This window comes from Hemiscyllium ocellatum, chromosome 2, assembly GCF_020745735.1.
Source record: "Hemiscyllium ocellatum isolate sHemOce1 chromosome 2, sHemOce1.pat.X.cur, whole genome shotgun sequence".
NCBI classification, from domain to species: domain Eukaryota; kingdom Metazoa; phylum Chordata; class Chondrichthyes; order Orectolobiformes; family Hemiscylliidae; genus Hemiscyllium; species Hemiscyllium ocellatum.
Window position 1 is genome coordinate 6,079,502 of NC_083402.1, and position 21,848 is coordinate 6,101,349.

At 42.3% G+C, this 21,848-nt stretch overlaps 1 protein-coding gene across 6 annotated transcripts in view; it reads right to left on the reverse strand.

Moving 5' to 3' along the window:
• lifra (LIF receptor subunit alpha a) overlaps window positions 1-21,848 on the reverse strand; it is a 183,980-nt gene that overhangs the window by 81,185 nt on the left and 80,947 nt on the right. The gene's annotated exons all lie outside the window — the stretch shown is intronic.

Below are 21,848 nucleotides of genomic sequence, written 5' to 3' on the forward strand. Positions count from 1 at the left end.
CCCTACTTCGGGGACCGGGAGACCTGTCCAGCCTAAGATCAGCTAACAGCGACCCTAGCGACACAACAAAAGGATTCATCGTCAGCTGAATTACTACTGAATAACTTCAAGTTTTGAAAGAATTTACATAAGCAGGAATACCATGCAAGACTGGAGTAAAACAGAATTTCCCAAAGAACAGAAGCACTGCTAACACATCAGAACAGCTTCAGAGCCTGCACTTCACAGAATCAACAACAGTTATTGAGAATTAGTGATCCACTGGGACCAGAAGTCGAGATCGCCAAACCAATTTACTGTAAATGTGATGATTGATTGATCTGTAAATCAAATCACTTTAGTTGGAGCCTTGTAATAACACTGTGCAGATCACAAAAGTATGGAGCTTTGTTGCTACCACTCAATTAGACTCTGGCCAATTTCCCTTTATGACTCAAATGCGTGACATTTGATTTGACCTCAAAAGTGATGAGTTGCTTTACCTCTATTACAAGGGAGACTGTCAATACTGCAGAACAAGGCCTTAGACTAAGCTAAAATTCAGGTAAGTTCAAAATCAGCTTTATTCTTGTCTTTACTTCTAATAATTTCACCCTTCATTCCTGCTAAGACAAGACTCAGCTGTTGGCAAGGATGCACGACAAATGCTTTGTTTGAAATTGCAACTTTTGACACATGCCATCACAGTGAGCTTTGACAAGCTAGCAAAGCAGAGTGATCATCACAACTGAGCTAAACCAGCCTATATATGACTTCAACAAGCATCCACCTACATAACAACAATTAATGTTTTACATAGTGCCTCTAGCATTTTAAAATCTGAAGGGAGCACGATCAGAAAAAAAATTGACATTCTAAATATTGTTTCTACCCTACAGCCCATATAGAAGAAAGTGGTTCGAGATAGCTACTCATCACGATCTTCAAGGTCAAGGTCAAAGGGCAGGCAATAAATGCTAGCCAGCCAGTGACACCCAGGTCCCGCAAGTGAATAAAAAAGAATGTGTTAAGCACAGGTTACCAGGAGTTTCTTGGGAAGAGGCAAAGAAATGGAGAGGTTTATGGGTCAAGATAAGAACTCCTGTCAATTTTCTCTCCTGGCTTGGGGGCACTGAAGACTTCTTACACCGAAGGTAAATCTATTCATTGGGAAATGAAGCTGGGACCTTTTGCCTTGAATGATTGAATTGTCCCAGTGAGTTGAGTTATTGAAGAAACGTTCTTGTTGGTACATTGACACATCGATGTGGATCAGTTGTGACGCTGCTCACAAAATCAACAACAAAATAAATATCCCTCATAGCGCACTGACCAAGTTGTCAATTTAGACAGAGAAATCTTCTGGAACAAAACTTAGTTTCAGGTGAGAAAGCATGCAGCTATGAACAAATTGTTTGTTGTGGAATGATAATACCCAAATAAGAAACAAAGTTAAAAATCCCAACACCACGTGAGAGTCCAACAGGTTTATTTGAAAGTACAAGCTTTTGGAGCGCTGCTCCTTCATCAGGTAGCTCATGGGACAGGATCACAGGACACAGAATTTGATCTTTTATTATAAAGTGTCATACAACTGATGCGATGTTTCAAACAAACCTAGATTGCTGTTCGGTCCTTAATCATTTAGAACAGGCAGGCAGGATTTGATTCATTAATATGTAAATCCCAGAACTTCTTTCAAGTCACATTCCAGAGATAACTTAAGGTTTTATAAAAAAAAGTGATAAGGTTAGAGTCTGTCTGTCTGTATGCCAACATTGACGCTTCAACAACAGATGAATAGACACAGCACAACAATCGCCAGACAGGGATGTTCCCTGCAAGTCGGGGAACACTTCCACTGTCGATGACATTCAGCCTCGGATCTTCAGGTCACTGTCCTCCAAAGCAGACTTGGGGATACAAAACACAGAATTGCTAAGCAGAGGCTGATAACTAAGGTAGGTACCCAGGTGGATGGCCTCAGCTGGAATCCGAGGTTCATGTCACACTACTGATGAACCCACTACACTATACACGTGCACACTAACATGATTACACTCATGCAGACCCTCTCTCATACACATGTTCTGTCTCAGACACACACCCGCTCTCTCCTTCTCTCCCACAAAGTCTCAGGGGCAAATTTGCAGATTTGTACTTGCATATATTTTGTTCGAAATGCACACAATCCGTAGATGAAGACCTGGACCCCAGAAAGGGGCCTCTTGGTTCCGCGACTGGTCAAACAAACACAAGTAGCTCGATCGCTTTTAGCAAGTTTTAACAATTTATTATGCTGAACATAGGTTATCAAGCAACACAGAGGTTAACTCTGCTGTGTACTCTGGAAAAGCTGTGCACAATCTTAAAACACAGACAACTTTCATAGGTTTCTTAACAAACAGAACAGGCTTAATTGTCAAATTAATCCAATAAAATGAAATGATATGACAAATAGACATAAAATTAAGCCAATGATATTACCTGGGAACTGACTTATTTTGCCCTTCTTTATCACCAGGACACCTGGTTTCCAAGGTCAATTAGGATACTTGAATAATGTCATATCTTACATAGTTAATTCATATTACGAACAGGGCATTGTTTGTTAATCTTTCAATTAGTTCAGGAATGCAGTTTTCAGCAGAGTTAGATGCCATTTTAAACACAATTGTTAGTTTGCTCCTCGAAGCTATTTTGTTGTTATTTTATGTTACTAGCATTAAGAAGTCATTTTATATTTAGCAAAAGCATGCTTTCATGGTTGCTCCTGACAACAGCCTAAATCCAGATTTTAGATCTAAATAGGCAATCAGCCTATGTGACATTTTATCAATTCCGATTTTGGAAACAGAACCATTCGGACTCAAGGTTGGAATACAGACTCACTCTAACCTCCCACTTTTAATGCATTGTCTGAGCTGAGATGTCACCCTTTTTTTATACTGACAAAACCTTAAGTTATCTCAGGACTGTGATTTGAAAGAAGTTCTGAGATTTACATACTAATGAATCAAAACCTGCAACCATAAACGCATTCTAAGTGATTAAAGACTTAGCAGCAATCTTGGTTTGTTCAATACATCACATCATTTGACACTTTAATCTTTTACTATAAATTCTATGATGCTGTCCCACTAACTACCTGATGAAGGAGCAGCATTCCAAAAACTTGGACTTCCAAATAAACCTGTTGAACTATAATCTAGTGTAATGTGATTTTTAACTTTGTCCACCCAGTCCGACACAGGCACCTCCACATCATAAATAAAGAACAAATGAGTTAGTTAAATATGTCCTTGGCAAAGTTTCAATTGAGGCATTCTTTTGAATTGTTAAACTTCAACACTTCCAAGGGTTACATTTTTCGTGGTTCAAATATTTGGGTTCCAAGTCATTTGTACTAAGGCTAGAATCAATAAAAGCTATTGCTCCCATACTGACAGAAATATTACAATGACAAAGGACCACCAAATTTTCTACTTGCTCAGTTAACTCAAAGGCTAGTCAATTAAGAACACAGATGAAAAGAATACCAAATCAATAAAAAACAACAATAGAAAATGCTGGAAAAAATATTTTGTTTATATAGACTTATATTTTACAGTGAAGTATGCATTACTGAAAAGACAAATTCTATACTACCACACAGCTTTTTTTTTTATTCTAAACGATGAACTGTGTCAAGATAAGGTATAACTAGCTACTGATGCCACAAGTCAGAGAGTCATAGAGATGTACAGCATGGAAACATAAAATAAGCATTTAGTATCTGCCCCAGCTCCTGCAGCTCCACACAAAGGCCACCTTGCTGATCTTTGAGGGGCCCTTTTCTCTCCCTGTATTTGTAAAATCCCTTTGGATTCTCCTTAACTATACTTGTTAAATCTCTATCTCATGTCCCATTTTTGCCCTCCTGATTTCCCTCTTAGATTAGATTACTTACAGTGTGGAAACAGGCCCTTCAGCCCAACAAGTCCACACTGACCCGCCAAAGCGCAACCCACCCATACCCCTACATTTATCCCTTACCTAACACTACGGGCAATTTAGCATGGCCAATTCACCTGACCTGCACATCTTTGGCCTGTGGGAGGAAACCGGAGCACCCGGAGGAAACCCAGGCAGACACGGGGAGAAAGTGCAAACTCCACACAGTTCAGTCGCCTGAGGCAGGAATTGAACTCGGGTCTCTGGCGCTGTGAGACAGCAGTGCTAACCACTGTGCCACCGTGCCGCCCAAGAAGGGCCAGTTTCCACACTAAGTAATCTAGTCTAAAAGTATGAAAAGTATGCTTCTACTGCCTTTATACTCTTCTAAGGATTCACTCAATCTCTCCTGTCTGTACCTGACATAAGTTTTCTTGTTTTTCTGAACCAAAACCTCAATTTTCTCTAGTCATCCAGCATTCCCTATACCTACCAGCCTTTCCTTTCATCCTAACAGGAATATACTTTCTCTGGATTCTTGTTATTTCATTTCTGAAGGCTTCCCATTTTCCAGCCATCCTTTTAGCTGCAAACATCTGCCTCCAATCAGCTTTTGAAAATTCTTGCCCAATAACATCAAAATTGGCCTTCCTCCAATTTAGAACTTCAACTTTTAGATCTGGTCTCTCCTTTTCCATCACTATTTTAAAGCTAATGGAATTATGGTCGCTGGCCCCAAAGTGCTCCCCACTGTCACCTCAATCACCTGCCCTGCCTTATTTCCCAAGAGTAGGTCAAGTTTTGCACCTTCTCTAGTAGGTACACATACTGAATCAGAAAATTTTCTTGTGCACACTCTCAATCTAAAGCCAACACTATGGTAGTGCCAGTCTATGTTTAGAAAGCTAAAACCCCCTATCATAACCACCCTATTATTCTTACAGATAATGGAAATCGCTTTACAAATTTGTCTCAATTTCCCGCTGACGATTAGGGAGTCTATAATACAATCCCAATAAGGTTATCATCCTTTTGTTATTTCTCAGTTCCACCCAAATAACTTCCCTGGATGCATTCCCAGGAATATCCTCCCTCAGTACAGTATCCCTTATCAAAAACACCACTCACCCCAACCCCCACCCCCCCCACTCCCTCTCTTGCCTCCCTTTCTGTCCTTCCTGTAGGATTTGTATCCTGGAACATACAGCTGCCAGTCATGTCCATCCCTGAGCCATGTTTCTGTATTTGCTATGATGTCCCAGTACCATGTTCCTAACAATGCCCTGAGTTCATCTGCCTTCCCAGTTAGGCCTCTCGCATTGAAATAAAATGCAGTTTAATTTATCAGTCCTACTTTGTCCCTGCCTGCCCGTTTGACTCACTTCTGTTCTCAACTATACCAGGCTCAGACTAACCACTATCTCCCCACCTTACTAGTTGAAATTCTCCTGAGCAGCTCGAGCAATCTCCCTGCCAGCATTCGTCCCCTTTTAATTCGAGTGCAATCTGTCCTTCTTGTACAGGACTTCTATCCCTGAAGAGATTCCAATGATTCAAAAATATGAATCCTTCTCCCATACACCAGCTCCTCAGCCACACATTCATCTGCTCTATCCTCCTATTCCTACCCTCAAGGGTTTCCTTTTTAAATTTCAGCCTAACTTTCAATATTCTCCCTTCAGAATCTCATCCTTTTCTCTTCTTGTTGTTGGTTCCAATGTGTACAATGACCTCCTGCTGTTCCCTCCCCCCTTGAGAACATTCTGCACCCTCACTGAGATTTCCTTGATCCGGGCATCAGGGGGGCAGCATACCATTGATTTTTCGCTGCTGACTACAGAAACATCTGTCTGTGCCTCTGACTGGACAGTTCCCGAATACAATTATCAATTGGAACCTGATGTATCCCTCTTTACATTAGAGCCTGTCTTGAAACCAGAAACTTGGCTGTTGGCGCCTCACTGTCCTCAGAATCCGCCACCCCGAGAATCCATCACCCCCTACATTTTCCAAAACAGCATAGGTTTTTTTAAATGGGGATAGCCACAAAAGAATCCTATCCTACCCCTGCCTATTTTACCTTTCTTGGAGTTAATCCATCTATGTGACTGTACCTGCAACTTTTCTCCCTTCCAATAACTGCCATCCATCACACCCCATTGCTCTTGTAAACTCCTCATTGAATGGATCAGTTGGAGTGACAGAGACAATCTGGATTCACAACCAACAGCATTTATTGCACATATAATCTTCAGTAACACAAACTCTCCCTAAACTCCCACATCTGACAAGAGCATATCACTCGACAAAAGGCCAATTTTGCTTTTTCCAATCTACAGATCAAGAAGATAGCACCATCTTATTCCTCTACAAAACACTGTTTGAGGTTAACTTAACACTTATGGACTGGTAAGCTAGAGGAGATAATTGTTAGGAAGGAAGATGTGTTGGGCATTTTGAAAAACTTGAGGATAGACAAGTCCCCCAGACCTGACGGGATATATCCTAGTATTATGTGGGAAGCAAGAGAGGAAATTACAGAACCATTAGCAAGGATCTTTCCATCTTCACTGTCAATTGGGGTGGTGCCAGGGGACTGGAGAGTGGCAAATGTTGTGCCCCTGTTCACAAAAGGGAATAGGGATAACCCCGGGAATTACAGGCCAGTTAGTCTTACTTCGGTGGTAGACAAAGTAATGGAAAGGGTACTGAGGGATAGGATTTGAGTATCTGGAAAGACACTGCTTGATTAGGGTCAGCTAGCACCGAATTGTGAAGGGTAGGTCTTGCCTTACAAGTCTTATTGAATTCTTTCAGAAGGTGACCAAGCGTGTGGATGAGGGTAGAGCAATAGATGTAGTGCACATGGATTTTACTAAGGCATTTGAGAAGGTTCCCATGGTAGGCTTATGCAGAAAGTCAGGAGGCATGGTATAATGGGATGTTTGGCCAGTTGGATAGAGAACTGGTTAACTGGCCGAAGTCAGAGAGTGGTTGCAGATGGTAAATATTCAGCCTGGAGCCCAGTTACAAGTGGAGTTCTGCAGGGATCAGTTCTGGGTCCTCTGCTGTATAAGCAGTGTAAGTTTCTTTCTCTCTCTGTCTCTCTCCTGCACAGACCACGTGGTGCCTATTGTCTGACCTTATCCCTTTTAAAAAGTGCCATTGTTTTGACTTTTCTTTCTCCAAAGTTGCAAGACATTGGAACAGTAATTGCTCCTCTTGGAATTCAAGGTAATCACCTCCAATACTTAAAAATGCCTCAAAAAAAAAGGAGCAGCTGTTACAGCCAGAAATTTCTCCTGTCCTCCATGGATTACCCAGAATCCTTGCTGGGATAGATCTCCACAGACCAGTCCAGTACTAAAAGCAAGCTGTTAGGCCTTCATTGAATTCAACACAATGCGTTTCTCAGGATGGTTACAAAGTTACAAAGTATTCCTTCACACGATATTCATTTATTCCGCCTCCCTTCCCAGCCCATCGCCATCCCTTCCACTCCTCCCTGCCACCAACTGGATTCATCCCTCCCTTGCACCAACGAGGTCATACCTGTTTTCATTTATCCCCACTTCACCACCCTGCCCTCGCCACACCTTTTATCTGCAGCTCCCCCGACACCAACCCCCAGTCCTGAAAAAAGGGTCACACCCATAATGTCAACTTCACCATTTCCTGATGCTGCCTGGTTTGCTGTGATATTCCAGCCTCCTGCCCATCTATTCATTATTCAAAGCCATTCCTTCAGAAATTAAAGTTCTGCTGATTGTGGAAATCTGAAACAGAAACAAAGTGTTCACAAAATTCAACAAGCCTGCACCATGAACTCCGAAGGGTCATATCCTACTCAAAACATTAACTCTGTTTATCTTCACAGAGTTAAAAATCACAACACCAGGTTATAGCCCAACAGGTTTAATTGGAAGCACACTAGCTTTCGGAGCGACGCTCCTTCATCAGGTGATTGCACAATCACCTGAAGGAGCATTGCTCCCAAAGCTAGTGTGCTTCCAATTAAACCTGTTGGGCTATAACCTGGTGTTGAGAGATTTTTAACTTTGTACACCCCAGTCCAACACCGGCATCTCCAAATAAGATCTTCACAGATGCTGCCAGACTGCCTCAGCTTCTCCAGCAATTGTTTTTATTGAGAAAGATTGCATCGTCACTCAATGTATGCAGATAGATTTTCAAGGAGTGTGCACGAGAGAGACTTATCAAAAGCAGGAACTGTGGCTGGATATTTTTCTGTGACCTCCCTGATCAAGGCCGCTAAATCCAAGTGCAGCTATTTGGGAGGCAGCGAGGCTCACGACACACTTCACAAACATCTCCATGATAAGGCATTGATATCGAAAAGACCATTTAACCCCTTCATAATATTCTTATATTTTCTAAGGAAGACAAGTACATGTGAGTACACTGTAATTCAATTTTTGATGCTAGAATTTGGCTTGATTTGAATTAGAAGTAGGTTTAATCATCACATGTACTCAAGTACAGGGATATATGAACACAATGAGAAAAATGTGCAAAGTCACCATTTTAGCTACAGAGATACTTAGATATAAATTAGATAAAAAGAAGAACTCAAGTTCAAAAGGTCAGCATTACAGTTTTTCTCAGGCCAGCAGTCCCACACTGGGCCTTGCCTCAAGAATGAGTTATTTGCTCTGCATCAGTACATGTAACAAATAAAAGTCACGAGAACTGTGGATACTGTAAATCAGTCACAAAAACAGAAATTGCTGGAAAAGGTCAGCAGGTCTGGCAGCATCTGCAGATAGAAATCAGTTAAACATTTTGGGTCAAGTGGCCCGTCCCCTGCTAACCGTGGGGAAGCAGCCGTTGGTATGCATTTTCATTCTTTCTCATCTATTACCTGATGGAGGAGGGTGCAAGAGTCTTTAACTGGGGTAGGAAGGGTCTTTGATGATGTTGGCTGCTCTCCCAAGGCAGTGGGAAGTGCAGATGGAGTCAATGGAATAAAGGCTGATTTTCGTGATGGACTGTGATGCACTCATTACTCTAATGTCTTGTGGTGGCTCGCTGTGCAGTTCCATGTGAAATGATGCTTTCTATACGGTGAATCTATAAAAATTGTTCAGTGTCATTGCGGACGTACTGAATTTTCTTAGCCTTCTGAGGTAGTAAAGGTGTTGGTGTGCATTGTTTGACTGTAGCGCCGACATGATGAACCAGGACAGATTGCTGGTGATATTTACACCTCGGAAATTGAAGGACTCTACCATCTCCACCTCAGCACCACTGATACAGACAGGGGTATGTTCTCCACTGATGTTGATGACCAGCTCCATCTGCACTTCCCACTGCCTTGAGATAGCAGCCAAATCAAAGACCCCTCCTACCCCAGTTAAAAACTCTTCCATCTTCCTCCATCAGGTAATGGATACGAAAGATTGAAAATACATACCAACGGCTTCTTCCCCACTGTTATCAGAGGACAGGTCACTCGACCCAAAATGTTTAACTGATTTCTGTCTGCTGTTGCTGCCAGACCTGCTGACCTTTTCCAGCAATTTCTGTTTTTGTTACTCATTTACAGCATTCACAGCTCTTGAGGTTTTAAAAGGAGAGACCACTGTCTTTATATCATGCCACTAAGCAATCTCTTTCCTGTAGTCAGTCCCATCATTGTTAGAGATCCAATCCACTACAGTGGAGTCATCAGCAAACTCGTAAATGGAGTTGAATCTGGCCAAACAGTTGGAAATTTCTAAGGAGTAAAGTAAGAGGCTGAGTACAGAGCTTTGCAGGGCACTAGTGTGAAGAACTGTTGTAGAGGAGATGTCGCCTATCCTACTGACTGCATTCTGTGGTGTCAAGAAGTCGAGGATCCAAGTGCAGAATGGGGAGCAGAGTTCTGGAATCCCAGATTTTAAAGATGAGTTGCTTTAGAATTATGATTGTGAAGGCGGAGCTGTAGGAGTCTGATGTAAGCATCCTTGTTATTCAGATGTTTCAGAGATCAATGGAGGGCCATGGAGATGGCTTCTGCCGCAGACCTATTGTGATGTGAGGCAAGTTGTAGAAGATCAGACAATCTGGAAGGCTGGAGTTGATGCGTGCCATTGTTAACCTCTTGAACCTCGACTCTCTGAACTTCATAAAAATGATGGATGTCAGAGCCAATGGGCAGTAGGCATTAAGGCACAATTCCTGATTTTACTTTGGCACCAAGTGATAGTGGTCTTCTCGAAGCAGGGGGGGGAATCTCACATCATAATAAGGAGGTTAAAAAGATGTCTGCAAATACCCTCGCTAGCCAGACCGCACTGGATCAGAGTGCACGGCTGGGGACTCCACTCAGGCCAGTTGCTTTCCATGGGTTCACACTCAAGGCAGCCAATCTGATACCTGCAGCGGTGACTACCGGTACAGGTACACCCCAGGCTGTCGGAGCAGGTGACATCATTTCACTGACCTTCTGCTCAAAACAAGCATAGAATGCATTGAGCTCATCAGGGAGGAATGCATTGTTGTCAGCGATTCTACTGGACTTCATTTTGTAGCCTGTTGTATCTTGTAAGCCTTGATGTGCATTCATGTGGTACTATCTCGGTGTGCATGATGGCTTTGCAAAGGTCGTACCTAGATTTCCTGTATAGGTCAGGGTCACCCAATTTGAATAAAAAATGAGGTCTGCAGATGCTGGAGATCACAGCTGCAAATGTGTTGCTGGTCAAAGCACAGCAGGTTAGGCAGCATCTCAGGAATAGAGAATTCGACGTTTCGAGCATAAGCCCTTCATCAGGTCACCCAATTTGAATGCCTCAGACCTGGACTTTAGCAGTTAATCTTCCAGTTAATCCATGGTTTCTGAGTTGGGGAACACTCCAACTAACATCTTAGCATGCAGTCCTCTACGCCCTTATTGAAGTCATTTGTTTGGGTTGGCCACTGTGCTCTTGAGTATGGACCAGTCCACTGACTCTAAACACAGGCATGTAGGCGCTTATCTGATATCTTTTCTGCACTGGATCATGTTTCAGTTTCTGCTTGTTAACTGGGAGGAGGAGCATAACCTTGTGGTCCGATTTACCAAACTGCTGGTGGCCAACCTAGGCATCCAATGGTTCTGTAGCAATGGTCAAGGGGTTTGGGCCTCTACTGGAACAGGAGACAGGATGATGATATTCTGGTAGCACGTTCTTGAGGTTGGCCTGGTTGAAGTCACCAGCTACAATGAACAAGGCCTTGGGATATTCCGTCTCAGATTAATTTGTACATTAAATACTAAACAATATCTGACTCAGCAGATGTAATAAATAATAGACTGCAGGTTTACTCATATCATTAAAATATTTTAATACATTCATTGATTTTATTGAAGTAACATTGCGAGACAAACTCTCAGTGAACTTTACATATTGATGGTTAAAAGCCCTCAGTAAACTGCCACAAAAACAGAAGGACATTAAGGAGCAAATTAATGGAATTATCCCCACTTGTCCTAGCTAAGTGCAGCTCTAACACACAAAGTTTTTTAATATCTAGGATAAAAAGCCCAGTTGGTTGCCACCCTATCCATTACACCCAGTGGCAGCAGTGTGCATCATCTACAAGACACAGCACAGCCAAACGTCCACTGACAGCATCTTAGAAACTCTCAATGTGAACCACCAGAAAATTTGTAAATTCATGGGAACACCACCATCTCCAGCCTCCGACGCTCCAGGGAAAACAGCCCCAGCCTATTCAGCCTGTCCCTGTAGCTCAGATCCTCCAACCCTAGCAACATCCTTGTGAAACTTGAAAGTGTTCAGAAAAGACTTACAACATCTTTCCGATAGGAAGGAGACCAGAATTGCATTCAATATTCCAACAGTGGCCTAACCAATGTCCTGGACAGCCGCAACATGACCTCCCAACTCCTGTATTCAATACACTGACCAATAAAGGAAAGCATACCAAATACCTTCTTCACTATCCTATCTACCTGCCACTCCACTTTCAAGGAGCTATGAACCTGCACTCCGAGATCTCTTTGTTCAGCAACACTACCTAAGACCTTACCATTAAGTGTATAAGTCCTGCTAAGATTTGCTTTCCCAAAATGCAGCACCTCACATTCATCAGAATTAAATTCCATCTGCCACTTCCCAGCCCATTGGCCCATCTGGTCAAGATCCTGTTATAGTCTGAGGTAACCTTCTTCGCTGTCCACTACGCCTCCAATTTTGGTACCATCTGCAAACTTACTAACTGTATCTCTTATGCTCGAGTCCAAATCATTTATGTAAATGACTAAAACGTAGAGGACCCAGCATCAATCCTTATGGCACTCCACTGGTCACAGGCCTCCAGTCTGAAAAACAACCCTCCACCACCACCCTCTGTCTTCTACCTTCTGTATCCAAATGGCTAGTTCTCCCTGTATTCCATGAGATCTAACCTTGCTAATCAGTCTGCCATGGGGAACCTTGTCGATCGCCTTACTGAAGTCCATATAGATCACATCTACAGCTCTGCCCTCATCCATCTTCTTTGTTACTTCTTCAAATATCTCAGTCAAGTTTGAGAGACATGATTTCCCATGCATAAAGCCATGTTGACTATCCCGAATCAGTCCTTGCCTTTCCAAATACATGTACATCCTGTCCCTCAGGATTCCCTCCAATAACTTGCCCACCACCGTGGTCAGGCTCACTGGTCAATAATTCCCTGGCTTGTCCTTACCCCCTTTCTTAAACAGTGGCACTATGTTTGCCAACCTCCAGTCTTCCGGCACCTCACCTGTGACTATCAATGATACAAATATATCAGCAAGAGGCCCAGCAATCACTTCTCCAGCTACCCACAGAGTTCTCAAGTACACCTGGTCAGGTCCTGGGGATTTATCCACTTTTAACCGTTTCAAGACATCCAGCACTTCCTCCTCGGTAATATGAACAATTTGCAAGATGTCACCATCTATTTCCCTACATTCTATATCTTCCATATCCTTTTCCACAGTAAACAGATATACAAAATACTCATTTAGTATCTCCCCCATTTTCTGTGGCTCCATACAAAGGCCGCTTTGCTGATCTTTGAGGGGCCCTATTCTCTCCCTAGTTACCCTTTTGTCCTTCATATATTTGTAAAAACCCTTTGGATTCTCCTTAATTCTATTTGCCAAAGCTACCTCATGTTCCCTGATTTGCCCTCTTAAGTATACTTCTACTTTCTTTATACTCTAAGGATTTACTCGATCTATCTGGTCTCTACCTGACATATGCTTCCTTCTTTTTCTTAACCAAACCCTCAATTTCTTTAGTCATCCAGCATTCCCTATACCTACCAGCCTTCCCTTTCACCCTAACAGGAATATACTTTCTCTGGATTCTTGTTGTCTCATTTCTGAAGGCTTCCCATTTTCCAGCCGTTCCTTTACCTGCGAACATCTACCTCCAATCAGCTTTCGAAAGCTGTTGCCTAATACTGTCAAAATTGGCCTTTCTCCAGTTTAGAACTTCAACTTTTAGATCTGGTCTATCCTTTTCCATCACTATTTTAATCTAATAGAACTATGGTCACTGGTCCCAAAGTGCTCCCCACTGTCACCTCAGTCACCTACCCTGCCTTATTTCCCAAGAGTCGGTCAAGTTTTGCACCTTGTTTGGTAGGTACATCCACATACTGAATCAGAAATTGTCTTGTACACACTAAAGAAATTCCTCTCCATCGAAATGGCGTCCTTCCTTATCTGTATATAAGGATACTAGTGAGATCGGGTCATGTCATTTTGTGGCTAGTTGGTGTTCATGTATCCTGGTGGCTAGTTTTCTGCCTGTTTGTCCAATGTAGTGTTTGTTACAGTCTTTGCACGTTTGTAAATGACATTAATTTTACTTGCAAGCTTTCCTCTGCAAAGTTTCACAGTCTTCTGCACACTTTGCTCTGCCACTCATCTTAGTGTCATATCAAATTTTGACACACTACATGTGGACTATAACTCCAAATCATGTATGCAAATTGTGAATAATTGCAGTCCCAACACTGATCCGATGCACACCACTATTTACTGATTACTAACCAGAAAAGCACTCATTCATCCCCGCTCTTCATTTCCTGTTAATCAACCAATCCTCTATCCATGTTAACATTTCAACCGTAACGCCATGCGTCTTTATCTTTTGCAAAAGCCTCGTGTGCGGCACTTTCTCAAAGGCTTTTTGGAAATCTAGTTACACCACATCTACTGGGGTCCTGCTGAGCTCGATGTTCATAATTGCTTCACAGAATTCTGACTATACCTTTGAGCTTCAGCAAAATATCCCCACTTTTATACTCCAAACCTTTTGAAATATAGGCCAACAATTCACGTCCCGTCCCCTATTACCTGAACTTGGATGGCTGCTTTTCATAATTCATGGACAAAGACTCCCATATTTCCCCTATCCCACAGTGTCTCTCCATTTAAGTAATATTTAGCTCCTATATTCTTCTTGCCAAAGTCTGTAACCTTACATTTACCCACATAATATTCCATCGACTAGGTTTTTGCTTACTCATTTGAACTGTTTGTATGAATGCGTCACCCTCACTGCTTGCTTTCTCAACTATTTTGTGTCATCTGAAAGCTGGGCTGTAGTACACTCACCTTTCTCGTCAAAACTAATGTGGACCAGCACCTTTACCTATGACACTCCACTGGTTACAGATTGCCGTCCTGAAAATGTCCCCTGCATCCCAATTTCTATTAGTTAGCCAAATCACGATCTATTCCCAACATCACTCTGCAGTACTCAAATATGAGGGTGGGGGGAGGAAAGAAGCGAGTTCCCTTCTCCATCTATAATTCTGACTTAATTGTTTCTTTCGATTCCCAAATTTCATTCCTGACTAAGAGCTCATGGTTGAAACGTCGACTCTCTTGCTCCTCAGATGCTGCCTGAGCGCCAACACTTTTACAGCATCACACTTTTTGACGTGACTCTGACCACAGCCAGGTCCATCTGCAAACTCCACTCAAAAGCTATAATGGTTTTCTCCCTCAGCAAAAATCAATTCTCAATTTATCAAAAACAAGCTAATGCCGTTTAGATATCACAACCACATGTTAACGCGCAGAAGGCAGCCAACTGGCTCAGCGTACCTGCACCAATTATTAAAAGGTGCATTACAAAGTCCTTATCTACTGTTTTTCCACCAACTACTCCCCCCATGCTCCTTGCACATTAATTTTATCCAAATAATCAATGATCGTTTGAATGCTTAGTTGACCCTACCGTTATCACACTTCCAGACATTGCATTCCACAACGTCACATTCTTGTGAAGTGAACAGGTTTTTCCTCGTTTCACCCTTGCAGCTCTTGCAGATCACTTGAAAATCTAAGCCTTCTTCTTCTTGCTTGTTTTGCAAGTGCGAACAATTTCTCCTTCGCTACTCTATGCAGCCCACTCGTGATTCTGAAAATATGTCTCAGATCTCCTCTTAAGCTTCAAACAACAAATTGCTGAAAAGGCTCAGCAGGTCTGGCAGCATTTGTGAAGAAAAATGAGAGTTAGCGTTTGGGTCCAGTGACTATTCCTCAGAACCCTTCTCTTAAACTTTCTTCTTTCCCAAGAAAATAGTCCTAACTTGTTCAGTTTATCCACAAAGGTGAATTGTCTCATCACTGGAACCATTTTGGTGAACCATTTCTGCACTCACCCCATTGTGTTCACATCTTTCCCATCAGGTGGTGTCCCGAACTGTACACAATACTCCAGCTGTAGTCTAACAAGTGTCTTAAACAACTTCAGCATTATTTGTTCTTGCACACTATGCACACCCGAATAAAGATTTTGTATTCTTTGTCTACTGTTCTCTCTACCTGTCCTGCCACTTTCAATGATCTGTGCACATATACACCTAAGTCTTTTGGTTTTTATACACTTCTTTAGAATTGTATCCCTTATTTTATATTGTATTCCAATGTTTTTCCTACCAAAATGCATCACCTCACACTTCTTTGCATTGAAACCCATCTGCCAACTCTTTCCACTTGTCTACGCTCTTCTGGAGATTGGCACTGACCTCCTCACAATTGACTATTCTTCCACATTTTGTTTCACGTTTGCTCTCTGCATCCTTAAAATACTCACAATAAAACTAAATTCACATCATCACTCCAGAAAGTCCCCAGCCACCTGTTAAGCAGCACATGGCTCGAGGTTGGCTTGTTCAGGATTAAACCCCTGCATACACACAGACCAAAACGCACATGCCACTAGTTCAACATCCCAACTCCAAATAACTGGTTGGATCACACTGCAACTGAAGCAAAATTCTGGAATTCACCCTCTAACAACACTAAGTGCAAATATGTCTCAGGCAAACAGCTGATCAGGAAGGTGTCACAACATTCAGCTTCTCAAGAGCAATTAAGGATGGCAAATAACTGCTTGTCTTACCAGCAATTGTACAAATAAAACAAACTTCTCACTTCTCCAGGAATTTTGAAGCAAGTCTTTGAGATTTCAAAAAGAACATATTCACAGATTACTGCACTGCTTTGAAATTCACAAGAAACTATGGCAGGGGAAACATGTTTTTGGGAAATATTCCAAGTTTCTTACTTGCCACGAAATGAAACATAATAGAACATAAGGGGATAGGAGCAGGTATAATCCATTTGACCCAAAGAGCCTGTCCTGCATTCAATATGATCATGGCTCACCATTGAGCTCAACATCCTCATCCTATCCTCCCTACATATCCCTCGATCCCTTCCCACGTTTTGATACATTAAGGACAAAAGAGTAACTAGGGAGAGAATAGGGCCCCTCAAAGATCAGCAAGGCGTCCTTTGTGTGGAGCTGCAGAAAATTAAACATATTAAAAGTATTTTGCATCAGTATTTACTGGGGAAAAGGACATGGAAGATATAGAAAGTCAGGAAATAGATGGGCACATCTTGAAAATGGCCATATTACAGAGGAGGAAGTGCAAGATGTCTTGAAACGCATAACAGTGGATAAATCCTCAGGACCTGATCAGGTGTACCCTAGAACTCTAGGGTACTCTGTGGGAAGCTAGGGAAGTGATTGCTGGATCTCTTGCTGAGATAGTACCTGTACCATCGATAGTCACAGGTCATGTGCCAGAGGTGATGCCACTGTTTAAAGAAGTGTGCTAAGGACAAGCCAGGGAACTATAGACCAGTGAGCCTGACGTCGGTGGTGGGCAAATTGTTGGAAGGAATCATGAGGGACAGGATGTACATGTATTTGGAAAGGCAAAGACTGATTAGCGATAGTCAACATGGCTTGTGCTTGGGAAATCATGTCTCTCAAACTTGATTGAGTTTTTTGAAGATGTAACAAAGAGGATTGATGTGGGCATAGCGGGAGATGTGATCTATATGGACTTCAGTAAGGTGTTCAACAAGGTTCCCCACGGGAGACTGGTTAGCAAGGTTAGATCTCATGGAATACAGGGACAAGAAGCTATTTGGATAAAGATCTGGCTCAACAGTAGAAGACAAAAGGTGATGGTGGAGGGCTGTTTTTCAGATTGGAAGACTATGACCAGTGAAGTGCAACAAGGATTGGTGCTGCATCTACTGCTATTGACCATTTAGATAAATGATTTGGATGTGCACATAAGATGTATATTAGTAAGTTTGCAGAAGACACCAACCTTGGAGGTGTAATGGACAGCAAAGGACGTCACCTCAGATGACAATGGGATTTTGATCAGATGGGCCAACGGACTGGGGAGTGGCAGATGGAGTTTTATTCAGATAAGTGAGGGGTGCTGCATTTTGGGAAAGCAAATCTTAGTAGGACTTATACACTTAATGGTAAGGTCCTCGGGAGTGCTGCTGAACAAAGAGACCTTGGAGTGCCGGTTCATAGCTCCTTGAAAATGGAGTCACAGGTAGAAAGGATAGTGAAGAAGGCATTTGTATGCTTTTTTTTAAATTGGTCAGAGTATTGAGTACAGGAGTTGGGAGGTCATGTTGCGGCTGCACAGGACATTGGTTAGGCCACTGTTGGAATATTACATGCAATTCTGGTCTCCTTTCTATCAGAAAGATGTCGTGAAACTTGAAAAGGTTCAGAAAAGATTTACAAGGATGTTGCTAGGGTTGGAGGATTTGAGTTATAGGAGAGGTTGAATATAGAACATAGAAAATACAGCACAGTACAGGCCCTTCGGCCCTCGATGTTGCACCGACCGAAGCCTACCTAACCTACACTAGCTCAATAACCTCCATATGCTTATCCAATGCCCGCTTAAATGACCGTAAAGAGGGAGAGTCCACCACTGCTACTGGCAGGGCATTCCATGAACTCACAACCCGCTGAGTAAAGAATCTACCCCAAACATCTGTCCTATACCAACCTCCCCTTAATTTAAAGCTGTGTCCCCTAGTAACAGCTGACTCCATACGCGGAAAAAGGTTCTCACTGTCAACCCTATCTAAACCCCTAATCATCTTGTACACCTCTATTAAATCTCCCCTAAACCTTCTTTTCTCCAATGAGAACAGCCCCAAGTGCCTCAGCCTTTCCTCATACGAATAGGCTTGGGCTGTTTTCCCTAGAGCACAGGATGCTGAAGGATGACCTTACAGACATTTATAAAATCATAAGGGGCATGGATAGGGTAAATAGGCAAAGTTTTTTCCCTGGGGTGGGGGAATTCAGTACTGGAAGGCATAGGTTTAGGGTGAGAGGGGAAAGACGTAAAAAAGACCTAATGGGCAACTTTTTGACGCAGTGGGCAGTGCATGTGTGGAATGAGCTGCCAGAGGAAGTGGTGGAGGCTGGTACAATTGTAACATTTAAAAGGCATTTGGATGGGTATATGAATAGGAAGCGTTTGGAGGGAAATGGACTGGGTGTCGGCAGTTGGGATTAAGTTGGGTTGGGATATCTGGTTGGCATGGACGGGTTGGACTGAAGGGTCTGTTTCCGTGCTGCACATCTCTATGACTCTAACCACTTTGTGGTATTGCTTTTTACAGGGTCACCACTGAGTGAAATAAATTCTCATCTCAGTCCTGAAAAGGTTTACCAAGTATGAGAGAATTAAATATGCTACAACAATTTCATCACATGCATTTAAAATGCACGCCTTTCGCAAAACAATTGATCTTGAGACAACAAGGACAGACCCCACACCAATACTTATGGTAGCCTGATGAAGGTGTTTTTCAATCAATGGTAGGAGACACGGATAAGGGCTACCTCCAACTGATAAGAGCAATATTGAATAGCATTATCAAAATCTGGTGGTTGCAATGTGCTGAAATACGTCATTCGAAAAAAACATAAAACAATGTTAAGGGGCAAACTATAGCCATCCAAATGGTCACTAGGAACAGTCAAGTAGTTAAAAAAAACTCTCCCAACAGAGAAAGTCTTATGTCTGACAAACTCAAGAATTGGGCTGGGAACATTTTACTCTGTGCAAGAGTGTCAGGTGACTCAGTGGACCATAAGTATTTAAATTTAGTCCATCACATTCCTCAGTACTAGCAATTATTATTTTAATAAGACTTCCTTAAATATACAGAGATATTCATGCAGCCATAATTTTAGAATGACCAATAGAAATAATCCAACAATCATATCAAACCTCCAGACAAGTCACATCCAATTTCCTCAAATACAGGAAACTAACTTCCATAAACTCCATTCACTGCAAATGACACTACTTTCCATTTAAGAAGGATGCTTTTCACTTGGAAAGAGTTTTTGACTGTACAACAAACAATTTGAAGCAGAGTAACTAGTTACATTTCTGTAATCATGGGAAATGTAGCCTTATCTATCACACCACATTGAATTAATCCTCTCACCACATTATCTCAACAGAAAAACTCTTGTTTTCATGCAATTAATTAGACTCCAAACAGAATTATAAATTGAAACAAACAATAAGGTCAGATGATCCTGAAAATAAGCTCGATGTCAAATTTACTTGAAGTTGTTGAGTAATGTCACTTCACAAATTTATTTCAATTTACTGTTTGCAAGGAATCTGCCCAGTACCATGCAAGTTACTGAGTGACTGCCTGCGCAGCCTAAAGGGAACAGTGCTGTTGACGCATGATGGACAGCAGCTGTTGAGGTGGCAGTAATCCTCTGATCACTCACCACTGGTGAGAGAGAGTTAAGTGTGCTTCAAACCAGCATATGAAAGTGCACTATTTGACGAAAGGGCCATCAGTACGGTGTAAAGTGTTTATCTGCAGGAGATGAACAGTGGTGGCACATCAAATTAAATGGGTTTTCTACTCATTCAGGCATGAGCTACTCAGTAATATAACTCACCATTATTCGTGAATTCTAAGCAACTATATTGTGTCTTTAACCACACCTACAACAAGCTTTTTTTTGAATGTTACAATAATTTTTTTGGATGGAAACTGCCTATCCAGCTCCTTCTCATGTTGTTGATCTTGCCTGAATACATTGAAATTTTGAATATCAAGTTTCTAGTGTTCTCTTTCTTGAGTCAGTCATGATTATTGGCATGTTACAGTCACATGGCTACTTGTGCCTGTGCCTCACCAGCCTGATTTGATTTACAGGAGCACTCCATCTTCATATTTCCCACTGTCTGGTTCCAATTTCTTAACAATTCTTCAGTGTTATTCATTCCTCCCACAACTGTTCACTTCATTCCTGTCTTGATCAGGTGCCAATTTCCTCCCAAACTAATTTCAACTCTATACCACAGCAATAGAAAGATAGGGCATAGGAGCAGGAGCATGTTATTCAACCCTTTAAGCCTACTCTTCCACTCAGCTAGGTCAGCGCACATCAGGTTATGGTCTCAACTTCACTTTCCTGTTTGCTCTTCCTGACCCTTGATTCCCTTGCCAATCAAAAATCTGCCCAAATGTGCTTTGAATAAATTCAATTATGTACAGCATGGAAACAGACCCTTCAGTCCAACTCATCCATGCCAACCAGATATCCCAACCCAATCTCGTCCCATGTGCCAACACCTGGCCCATATGCCTCTCAACCCTTCCTATTCATATACCCATCCAGATGCTTTTTGAATGTTGTAATTGTACTAGCCTCACCACTTCCTCTGGCAACTCATTCCATACACGCACCACCCTCTGCGTGAAAAAGGTGCCCCGTAGGTCTCTTTTATATCTTTCCCCTCTCACCCTAAACCTATGCCCTCTAGTTCTGGACTCCCCCACCCCAGGGAAAAGATTTTGTCTATTTACCCCACCCATGCTCATGATTTTATAAACCTCTGTGAGGTCACCCCTCAGCATCCAGGACTACAGGGAAGACAGCCCCAGCTTATTCAACCTCTTCCAATAGCTCAAATCCTCCAACCCTGGCAACATCCTTATAAATCTTTCCTGAACCCTTTCAAGTTTCACAACATCCTTGCAATAAAGAGACCAGAACTGCGTGCAATATTCCAAAAGTGGCCTAACCAACGTTCTGTGCAGCCGCAACATGACCTCCCAACTCCTGTATTCAATACACTGACCAATAAAGGAAAGCATACCAAATACCTTCTTCACTATCCTATCTACCTGCCACTCCACTTTCAAGGAGCTATGAACCTGCACTCCGAGATCTCTTTGTTCAGCAACACTACCTAAGACCTTACCATTAAGTGTATAAGTCCTGCTAAGATTTGCTTTCCCAAAATGCAGCACCTCACATTCATCAGAATTAAATTCCATCTGCCACTTCCCAGCCCATTGGCCCATCTGGTCAAGATCCTGTTATAGTCTGAGGTAACCTTCTTCGCTGTCCACTACGCCTCCAATTTTGGTACCATCTGCAAACTTACTAACTGTATCTCTTATGCTCGAGTCCAAATCATTTATGTAAATGACTAAAACGTAGAGGACCCAGCACCAATCCTTATGGCACTCCACTGGTCACAGGCCTCCAGTCTGAAAAACAATCCTCCACCACCACCCTCTGTCTTCTACCTTCTCGCTAGTTCTG